The sequence below is a fragment of the Leiobunum rupestre genome, chromosome 1 (genome assembly GCF_980474605.1).
Source record: "Leiobunum rupestre chromosome 1, qqLeiRupe1.1.hap1, whole genome shotgun sequence".
NCBI classification, from domain to species: Eukaryota; Metazoa; Arthropoda; class Arachnida; order Opiliones; family Sclerosomatidae; genus Leiobunum; species Leiobunum rupestre.
In genome coordinates this window covers 6,398,813-6,409,100 of record NC_143384.1, presented here as the reverse complement: position 1 = coordinate 6,409,100, position 10,288 = coordinate 6,398,813, and positions in this window count along the sequence as shown.

Genomic DNA, 10,288 nt, shown 5'->3' with positions numbered 1-10,288 from the left:
GTCTTATTGTTACTCTCTATAGCGTATCGTTTAACGAAACAAAAAATACATTGTGATATGAATTATTTGATTATATGTCCGCGCCTTTTTTTTGTGTTTTAGTTTCTTATATACTTTCTCTCTATAGCTTCTCGTTTAACGAAAAAATAATTTTACATTGTGATATAAATTATATGATTATATATGGCCGCGCCTTTCTTGGTTTAGTTTCTTATATACTTTCTCTCTATAGCTTCTCGTTTAACGAAAAAAAAACAAATATTATATTGGGATATAAATTATATGATTATATGGCCACGCCTTTTTTTTAATTTTAGTTTCCAAATTACTTTCTAGCTTCTCGCTTAACGAAGGAATAATTTTTCATAAAAGACATGTCGTTTTCCATCCAAGATATTGCTAACGTTGCGTTTCCAGTGAAAGCGTTCAATTCTTTTCCAGATTTCTCAACGACGTTGATTTTGGCGCGATACGGAATACTATCCAAACGTTCTAACCAAGTTTTACGGTTGTACATTGAGCTATTCCACCTATCAATTGGCGAATCCTCTCGATTTTCCAATTCGCATCCAATAACGTCGTATAGGCAATCTTTGTAAGTTATAATATAATAAGTCTTACCGTCAATTGCAATATAACTAGTTGATAAGTCTTTTGGAAAATACAAAGAACCCGCATATACTTGATAAACTTTCGATTCGTCAAATTTCACTGACTTAACGTCGGCATTAGTCGACTCTTTCGGGAAACTACTAATGATCGATTTAATCGTTGATTTGTAGTTTACATCAAATTGATTGTAGATGCGTGCCTTTTCGTCCGCTCTATACACCGAAGCGATGCAATCATTTAAGTACTTCGAAATTAAAGCCTCAAACGGATGAATAGTTTGGAACCGATCTTTTTCCATGTAAAATTGCAACGCGGCGATATACGCGTGCTTGCTTATAACCATCGCGAGCTTGGAATATCCACGATCTTTTAAAATCTCGGACATTTCCAAAAGTGCTTGAACCGATTCGGTTTCGTATTTCTTCGTAAAGCCGGGCGAACTGATAATTACCGCCCTAGCATCTTTGATGGAACCTTTAGCTACGTTAATAACGCTCTCCATTGTGTCAACGGAACCGTTTAAAATGGAAAATAGAATATCTCGACGCAAGACATCGTTGTACGAATGCATGGAAAACAGAGCGACCGCCGCTTTGGCCGTATTTGATGCGCAGTTAAGAATAACTTCGGGAATACAATCCAAGCGATTAACTCGCGGTGATTTTACGCTGTCACTGACATCGGAGATTGATGGTGTACCGTTTGAATCGTCTAATTTCCGTTTTCTGCTGTTGAGAAGTTGATTTTTATAGCTAGCGTTCAAAATCACACTGAAAGCGACAAAAGGCCCTTTCATTTTCTTTTCTTTATCCAACGACTCGACGACTTCAGTCAAATTTTCTGGCAAATCGTATTTTCCTTGGCTTAAGTTGTAAGTTTTAAGCGACCGATAATACTCCATACCCGAATCAAAGCGGCTCATTTTGATAAATTGTCGATTCAATCAACGACTTTAATAACTCAAACACGATATATTTATACTTCGGAACTATATATATATATATATATATATATCGTAATATATAATAAAAGCGGATCGACGTCGATTTCTATAGAAGAATTCAGGGTTCTATATTACGGCGCAAAATACAACTGAAGCTCGAAATGGCGGTTATACGAAGACTAGGCTATATATATATATATATATATATATATATATATATATATATTTTTATAAACCCACCGAGTAAAAAATAGTGAGAGCTATCGTGTTTATGTATACTTTCTCGTCCGATTTGTCCGGACAAATAAATATTTCGAATATTATGGATACTTATTCCATGATTAAACGTAGAGCTTTGGAAAACGGTAAAATATTTCGAACGTTACCAAGAGAAAAAATAAATCTCGACTTCTTACCCAAAAATCATTGCGGCTTTGAAAAGTCTATTGAGCGAAGAAAAAATATAATATGCGATATAGCCACCGACAGTCGCGGTGTAGTGTCTTTGGCCCTCTTTGATCGTGAAAATTCCTGTTTGAACGCTTACGCTAATAAATTACCCATGATGTGTATAAACGCGAATCGGCTTACTTTTACCCAAGAGGCGTTCGCTTTTAAAAATAGATTCGGAGATGATCCTTTAAGCGCGCTTCAGTTCTATATAGAAACCGACATAAGTCGGTTGGATTTAAAAAAGCCACCGAACCATCGATTTTCAGACTTGGTACATTTACTAAAACAAAGCGGATACGAAGATTATATCTTCACTTTAGCCAAATATTTAAACTTGAACGTCGACTTAATACGCGCCGCAAACTTACTATATCGATATATTATAAAACCAATTCCGTCGTCAACATCAGCTATAGGTACAATTACGGCGATTCAAGATGGATGTAAATGGTACGTAAAAACTACAGCCAACCCTTTAGTTCAAACAATTACGTAGTAATTTTTATTTTTATTTTTTTATTTACAATCGGGTGTTTTTTTTTAAAAAAAACGCTTTTAGAATTATCCACGTTAAATATGTTTTACTCTCCCGATGGTGAAAACGTTTTCATAGCCACAGCCACCTTAGATTTGCCAGGACCGATTCTGGCTCCAATTTGCCGATATCCGAAAGAGCGTCCTAGTAAGAAATACGTAACTGTACAATGCGCACACGAATTTGAACACGTAGAGTTTAAACAAATACGTCGAGGTGACGAAACGCCAGCGGTTATATCTCGCTGCAAAAAATGTGGAAATATCCAAATTAAAACTTAATAATATGTAGTTTAAAATAAAAATTCATTACTGTCAATAAGATATACGTTTTGATTCGTTTATATTCAATTAATCCGAGGGTATTGGGAATGTCACTGGGTTGATTTGATCTCCCTAAAAAAAAAGATAGATCGCCTTTTCCTCCACCCAAACATGGGTTCGATCCCTATTCCACCCTAAGCTTGTTGGAGTCATTTAAGAATATTAATAGTCAATATGTAGTATGTCGTTTCTTTTCATTCCCTTTCTCATTTTGACTTATTGTTGGGCCAGATATAGATAGAATAGATAATAGATTTGAATTTTGAAAGGGCTCTATTTTTAACGGAGCGAAAATATCCAACTCCCCCACAAGTTTCGAGTCCTCACAATCTGCAGAATCATTAAGAGTAAAACTCTATATACGATCCGTAAAATATTTAACAGGCATTAGATGGATGAATGAATGAATATTTATTAGCTCAATATAATGTACAAATCCCTTTTTAAAACAGGCGGGAATTCATTTCTAAATCCGCAAGCAGTTTAAAACAATGAAAAAAAACCATATAAATTTTTGTCGGATACACACGCGTTAAAAGCGCTAAAATCAGGATTGTCTCGAGGTTCGTCTTACGTGGTTTCGTTTTGGAAATTTTATTTTGGGACTGATTCGTTTGGCTGGTGGCATTGACGCCAAATATCCAATTGTTTGAGATGGTTTTCAATTATACAGAATGGTTTCGATTTACTTATACAACAAAAGGAGAATAATCACACATTTAGTGATAAACCAATTTACAAAAAAAAAGAGGCAATTATACATTTAAAACGAAATGCTTATATAAAAACAATGAATTAAATAAGATAGAATACCAAGTCAATGAAAATTATACCGCATGAAAGGGAAGGATCGGGGCAACTGATGGTTAGGAAGTCGGGATAAGTGGTGGCTTAACCTATGGCGGTTTGAGCGTAGCACTCGGCGAGCAACACGACAATGTTTAACACGGTGTCCCCGATGACCGCAACGGAAGCACAACCCGTGAAAACAGGTAGATGCGATGTTGTATCGCCGACCATGAACCGCTGAGCTCCTGAGAGACATACGGTTGACAACGGAACAGGGTACAGCCGAATCATTGGAGCGGAAACGAGCGTCCTCATCCAGTCTGGATTTCATCGACGTTGATGAGGAGGAATCCAGAAATCTAACCACAGGACGTCGAAGATGATGCAAATCGAACTCAGCTCGACCCTCCACGTCAGACAGAACCAGCACATCCGCATTGGCGACATTGCATACATGGGTAGATTTCTGAGTCTGAAATGACTGAGGTCCGAACAGGTAGAACTCGGCTCTTGAATCCAAGAGGAGAGGGGTTTTCAAACGGACTCTCGACATCCCCACAATAGACCTGTAGGAGTCATCACCGTAGCGAATTAACAATGACCTGGTAGCCCAAACTCCAGGAACACCGTATCTCATGGCAAACGACTCCTCGTCCACGTTATCCAGCTCATCTGGGTTTGCGGGTGGCAAGGCGTGCACCAGCTGGCTCGATAGAACCGGAAAAGGCAAGATACGCTTCACCACTCCCTGTGCCGGGATCTTCTCATCTCCGATGCATAATGAAAAAGTTTCCATCTACAAAAACAAAAGAGTCTAGAATTATCAAAAGTTTAATCGCGTCTCTTTGAATACCCCCCCCCTTTTTTTTTTACGGTATACCAATTCTCTGGTCCAGCCCTCGTTTAAAGATTCCAAGAAAATATAAACGAGACCCCCCCTCCCCTTGAAATTGTATTCGGAGGGGGGGGGGGTAGTTTTCAGCCTCCAATTGAATCAAGCTTCTATGTCACTATCGGTCTCTATCTAACCGTTACCTCCCTGAATACTGTTCTCGCGCAAATTCCTCTACAATTCATGCATATTCATAAGAACCATCCCTTTAGCCGAAATAGATGGAATAAGTTTTTTTGGCAAAACAAAAACCAATTTTTTGGTGGGGAAGTACGGCGCAACCCAATTATAGTTATTTAAATTTTGGCCGCCGCCTACCGAGCGAGTTTTAAATTCAATATACGAAAGCTGTCTGCTCGTTCAAAATTATTTCGGCACAACGGCTGAAAGTTTAAAAGAAATTCAAGCGTCATCTACTACATTTCTTCACATATTTTAGTGAACGGATATTAAGGCAGATGGCGCTATATTTCCTAAGCTCGGAGCCTATATTTAAAAAAACGCGTTTCAAATAAAAAGTCATTTTTTTAAGTCGAGATAAACAATCACTAACGATTTTATTATCCGCAATTCTATCACTCTCTTTTCCAACTATAGAGACGATTTACAGACATCTAATCGAGGGGACAGCGCCTCAAACTCTACCATTTAAGCGCGACAACTAGGCATTTTTATAGGTCCGACGTCAGGATGTAACCGCTGACAGAACTGCAGCAGCGGCCAATCCTTACAGCGTCCAATGGATTACCGCCAAAGGAATTCATCTCTACTATATACAACAAAATCTATTGGAATTCTTCGATATACGCCAAAACATTTTTATAACTTGGATGAGCCAAGTTATTCGAACTTTGGCGCTTGAAAATAATAAAGCACCGCCTTTCCACTAGGTGACGTCACGTAGAGGAGGCGTCGTGGAGGGGTCCGGAGTTGGCGTAGCTACATTACCGCCCTGGCCCAGTAGGCTACTCTTCCTCCTCCTCCTTCTCCTCCTTCTCCTCCTCCTCCTCCTCCTTAAAGCTACCTGGTAACCCACGGGTCACCCCCGAGGTCGCCATATTGACGACAAGCGGCTTAGTGCTGCGGACGCCCGATCAACCCAGGTCATCGGGTCAAACAGAAATCCCAACTTCGAATCATCCACCCTATCCTATAGCCTCCAACAAGCAGCTGCTGGATTACATGTGACTATGCCCACACTCCGAGCCTCGGCGTCGACTTTACACCTATAGGAGAATAATAATTGAGAGGAGGAGAAACATATCGGTTTGCAGAATTTTGCTATAAAATGGGCAAGAATATGGGCTATACGACGCGTCTCTACATATGTATATGTATTTCGACTTCAGGTTTAAAAAAAAGAAATGGTTCTTAGTTAACCGTATGGTCGTAATCTTAACACCTTTGAAAAATGAGTTTAAGCGTTGGGGGGGGGGGGGGGGCTACGTTGTCCAGTTATTAAAAATTGACCAAAGGGGTGAGGGGGGGGGGCGAAATAATACTATCGCCTGGATGAACTGGTGTTTCCCGATACTATATAGTGAATCTCATCCAATTCGCACCTAGTATACGCGATATATTCCGCCATTCTATATATTACGTAATAAAGAAAAGCCTAAATTACGATGCATAAACTTATAAATTCCGTTTTATGTATTCTCATTCTATCCGACTACGCGAAATCGAGTGACGGTTTTACCGAAATAATAGGGGTGAAAGGGGTTACTCCGAAATACAAGAACATCGTTCTCGAAGGCGGTGGAGCGAAAGGCGTCTCGTATATCGGCGCTTTTAAAGCTTTAAAAGACAACGGCTATTATATTAATAATCGGTATACCTTTGAAAATATTACCGGATCATCGGTCGGTTGCCTGTTTGGCTTTATAATGGCTTTAGATATTAAACCGAAACTTTTGGAAGATTTAATGCGCGAAACCGATATGTCGCGACAATTCTTCGAGAATGATATTCGTTATTTCATTAATATTCCTCAGTTTGGCTCCAGCAAAGCTAACCCGTGGACCTATATCAAATATTCTTATCAGATGCTTGATTATATAACTCGTCTGATGGACGCGTGGTCGGTAAATAATTCGCCCGGACTCGACGGGGGTTCGAAAATAATGGCGTGGTTGTATTCGAAAGTGGTGCCGCTAAGTACCTACAGACATGAAATCACAATCGAGACCACGATGAAAGAATTTCATAACGTAACCGGTCATAATTTAAATTGCTATTCCTCGCGTTTATTCGCGCCTCAAATATTAAGATACAACTATCTCGATACACCGCAACAACGACTTTTCGAAGCTATATATATATCGATTTCGTTACCCTTCGTGTTTAAACCGACGGAAGACCGATTAGGTTGCGCTGTAATTGACGGAGGACTTTATAATAATTTTCCAATAACGTACTACGATTTTGGCGGGATTGTATCCGAATCGACGGTAGGTCTGGCGTTAAACGGAGAAATTAAGGATGTTTCTAATAAAAAATGCAATATTAACGAGAAAAATAAATTGCAAAACAGCCCAACTCCGATAATAAAACATAAAAGAATGGCGAGCTTCGATTATATTTTGGGAGTCTTAAACGCGTTCGTCAATAATCGAGACGTATTAGTTTATTCTTCAGACCCTAGAAATAAGAATCGCGTTATATATCTCAATTCGCCACTAGCAACAATTGAATTTACAGCGTCCTCGGAAAAAATTCAATTAGCCATCGATACGGCTTACACCCGAACGGTACAATTTCTAAACCAAAAGGCGACTGACCAGCGACCAAATCCGGCTAAAACGGGAACCAACCATGAAAACGATATATTAAGTAAAGACGAATTGTAAAATAATAATGAAAATTTATTAAAACCAAAAAAAAAAGGAGCGGAACAAAAGTAAAAATTTCCGAAAGTCCAGAAATTGAAAATTCGCAAATTACCCCACCGCCCCCCCCCCCTTTTTTCTTATTTTTTTATTTATTAATATAAATTCTAATATAAGAACGCCAGGCCATCATTGTTCGCAAAAATCAACATTGGTATAAAATATAGTAAAATATAGCGGCCCTATTAGGTTCGAATAATAGAACAAAATGAGCAAATCTCACGTAATTGAAATTCGATGTCAAGCGCTGAAACAGGCGGCTGGTCTAATAGATCATTACTATTTAATAATCGATAATCAAGAATACCATATGGGATATTACGAAAAAGGTACGATATTACCCAAAGGCACGACTAAAGGCTCTCATTTAGCGGCGATACGAACTCTTTGTAGCGCTTGCTACGAAAAAGTGGTTGAAAATTACAATTTGAAGGAGGATAAAAGACTGTTTTCGTTGTACCCGTTTTTGAATTGCGAAAGTTTATCTACCGGTATAAGCATTCAATCATTAGCGTTTATATCTTTTCCGTTTATCGTGATTTTAGTCGCTAACGGTCGAGTATTGTACGCGGTCTTACTATTAATTAGTACTCTTTTAATATTATTACTGTTTAGTAAATATATATTTAGCAGAACATCCTATCAGCATTGTCGTCATATTTCCAAAAACATCATGAATTCGGTTACCAGAGAGCCCGTGCCTAACAAATGCGACGTGTGTAAAAAAATTACGACTTGCACAAAAACGGATCGAGATGACGATGGACAGTGGTACGATTTGTGTTGCAAATGTAGTTCAATTCATCAGTATTACTGGAAAAGAAAGGCTCGCGTAGTAAAGTGCGAACATCAAGTTCAGTAATCCCGGTTCGACGTGCTGGGAATGACGCGTTTTCTCCAAGCGTCTCCGTCGAAAAGACTGCTATATTCTTTTTATATTTTTTTATTGTCTTGACATAATAAATTCTGCAGCTGTAATAAATACTGGATATGTATGAGTTTTCTTTTTCTATTTTGTTTGATTAATAAAATATTTGGATCCCAGCAGTTATTATTTATTTTTTTAATTGTCGTGGGCCAAAAATTTTCGAAAAACTTACTAACAAAATTTAAAAACATCGCATCTGAATTGTTGTCTGTTTTGCGTGAAACTTATTCCATCAATGAGACACTTTACGCTGTAACGTGTAAAGGAACTAATAATGGGAGAACGCAAGGTCGTCTTTATAAGACAACTTGAAATAAATCTCCCACGTCTTTCGGAATGGTTTAATTTGTATGTCACATCATCTCAATGAGTTACCTACGTTTAGAGCTGTTTTTTTTTCCAGCCAACTTATGGAAAACGTCAGGACCAAGGAGGGGGGGGGGGTAGAGGGAGGGCTTTAGTGAAACCATGTATCGGTAAGCCGTTTAAATTTGACAATGTCTTCATACCCCTTGTCGATTTTAAGAGCAATTTCTGGATCTACAAATTATTTGCAGGATGATATTAAAAAAAAAAGATTTAGGGCGCGCCTTACGGTTCAGTTAGATAAGTATAGGATGCTTGTGAAGACTTATCGAAGTTATTATAGGTTCAGCGCTACCAGGTCCCTTGAACAATGCAAGATGACTGACCTTAGCGAATCGAATTCTACGGTTGTATATGGGCCCGTCAGTTTTTTTTTCTTGTAAAAATTGTGAAGTGCATTGTTCAAAATTATGGCCCCAACGTGGTTTCAAATAAAATCACTTGTATCGATGGAGCACGCAACTTTCGCTTCTTGCTTAAAAAAATACAGAGTTCTATAATCTGCCGATATTTGTAAAGCTGTAGTGCATTCGATAAATGTACAGTAGGTAAACAGTTACATCGCACACTACAAAAATGCTTTTTTTTTCCGGGCCTGAGGGCCGCAGATGTCGAGGTCCAAAAATTATTGCTTCCAGAATGAAAACCATCGAGATGAAAAGTTTACAAAATTCAAAGTTAATCTCAAAAAATGAAATTAAACCACATCCTGCAATCAATTCAAATGTCTGACGACCAGCTAGTTAACTAGGTCAAAAGTTCTCTATGTTCCCCATGTCATAAAACTAGCATTGCGAGCTTCTGCAAAAGTGTTCGGAAAATGCGCTTGTTGCAAAAATTAGAACGTAGTAGTAATTTTCTACATCTCACAAATTGCGCGTTTAAATATCTCCGCGCGCAATTCTGTACGAGTACATTCGTCATCTCACTAACGCACTGTTTGCTTTTTTTTTTAAAGATTCGATAGTTTCAACCTCCGAAACTCCTTTCGTTTAATTTAGTAAAGACAAACTCGCAATTAGACCCCGTTTTTTAGCTCGAGTATATGTTTAGATTCCCCCCCCCCCCCGTGCCCCACTCTCCATAGGTTCCAACGGGGTGGGGGGGACGAAACTCGCTTCTGACTAAAAAGTGAGGAAAGATCCAAATCGCTTTTAGACCCCGTTTTTGACGCGAGTTAATGTTTGGATTTCATCCCCCCCCGCTCTCCATCGGGTTCCTACGGGGGAAGGGAACGAATCTCGTTTCTCACTAAAAAGTGAGGACGCTATCAGATCACTCGCGAACGCATTTAGGTTGAATATTTCCGCGCGGGGATTTCTTGACGAGACCTTTCGTCTTCTCACTATCGACGGATATATACATGTATATCATAATATATATATAATTTATATATATATATATATATATATATATATATATATATATATATATATATATATATATATATATTATGTATTGCTCCTTTCGTTTAATACTAGAAAAGTCGAACTTTCATTTTAGACCCCGTTTTTAGCTCGAGTGCGTGTTTGTATTTCATCCCCCCCGCTCTCTATAGG